This window comes from Theropithecus gelada, chromosome X, assembly GCF_003255815.1.
Source record: "Theropithecus gelada isolate Dixy chromosome X, Tgel_1.0, whole genome shotgun sequence".
Taxonomy (NCBI): Eukaryota; Metazoa; Chordata; class Mammalia; order Primates; family Cercopithecidae; genus Theropithecus; species Theropithecus gelada.
Window position 1 is genome coordinate 30,715,086 of NC_037689.1, and position 1,653 is coordinate 30,716,738.

General features: G+C 40.1%; 1 pseudogene; it reads left to right on the forward strand.

The window, feature by feature from the left end:
- The first annotated feature begins 331 nt into the window (after positions 1-331).
- On the forward strand, positions 332-450 carry LOC112616785 (annotated as a pseudogene).
- The last annotated feature ends 1,203 nt before the right edge of the window (positions 451-1,653 follow it).

Consider the following 1,653-nt stretch of genomic DNA (forward strand, 5'->3'; position numbering starts at 1 on the left):
TTCATGGGCTATCAATTTAAAAGCAAGGACATTAAATCTACTCAAGACTCCGGACACATTCCTGGTTCCCTCCTATGGTAGGCTGCTTCTAAAGCGGCTTCTATGAATCCCACCTCCCTGTAGAAGCCTCTCTGCCTATCTGTGGGCTGGACCTAATGACTCACTTTTAAGCAATGGAATATGGCAAAAGCAATGTGACTTCTAACATCAGTTGTAAATGTCTGTGACCAATCTATAAATACATAAAGCAGATTCATTGTTGCTAAGGGTTGGGATGGGGGTCCGAGGCCTACGGGTTGAGGGGTAATAACTGAAAATATATGAAGTATCCATCTATAGCTAGACCACCCTGAACATGCCTGATCCCAGTTGATCTTGGAAACTAAGCAGGGTTGGGCCTAGTTAGAACTTGGATGGGAGACCACCTGGGAATGCTGGGTGCTGTAAGCTTTATAAGATAAAATAAAATTTTAAAAATAAATAAATATAAAAATGAAAAGATAAGAAATTTCTTTTGAAGGTGACAAAAATGTTTTAAAATGTATTGTAGTGATGGTTGCATAAATCTGCAAATACACTAATAACCATTGAATTTTACAAATTAAATGGGTGAATAGTATGGTATGTAAATTATATCTCTTTTTTGTAGCAAAACTTTGATAACATTTTATTAAATATAAGTATCTTTAAAAAGCATTTTAACGTCTCTTAAATCAGTTTGCATTTTACAATCAATAATGTCTTTTGATTACTGTTGGGATAGACTGAGAGCATTTTAAATTAAAATTTCTTCATGAGATTTTAGACCACATGGGTGGTGTCAACTCAGAATATAAATTTGCTTGCTGTTCAAAATCCTTTTCCCCTCCCTCTACCTAGTGCTATGATTGAGACATGCAAGTTTCCTTGCTGTTTCTTTTCACATGGTAGTTTTGTTTATTTCTATCCTAGGCCTTTGGTTGTGAGCTGCCCTGTAGAGAAGCCCATATGGCAAGGAACCGAAGGCAGCCTTGGGACAACAACCAACAAGGAACTGAGGCCCTCAAGCCAATACGCCTGCAAGCAAAGAAATCCTGCCAATAACACGGGTGTGAGCTTGGAAGCAGATCCTTCCACAGTCAAGCCTAAAGATGACCATAGTCCTGGCCAACATCTTCAGATGCTGAGGACCCAGTTAAACGACCCCCAGATTCCTGACATAGAGAAACTTGAGATAAAGCCTCTAAAGTGGGGGCCATTTGTCACACAGCAACAGATAGCTCATATAATTCAAAAGAGTTCCTCGGTCCTCTCCTCCATTTTTTATTCTTGGCCAGACCTCTTTTTAGTTTCCAGAAAGGAGCCTTGAAAAAACTTTCTGGTGCAACGCCTCATGCAGGATTATGCAGACCATCCCCGCCCCCACTCCTTGACTCTCACCACTTTCCTCTCCTGGAATGTCCCCTTCTCTCTCCTTAACATGCATATGATGTTGAGACTTCCGTCAGGCCTTTGTGTCTTTTATGAAGTGCAAACCCACCTTCCAGCCATACACTCTCTTTCCCAGAGTGACTTTTCCTGTCTGGGAATTTCCAGGGCACAAGTTGACACATTGAGCAACAATATCTTATGGTATTTTTTAATATATAGGTCACCAATCAGGAAAATTTCTTT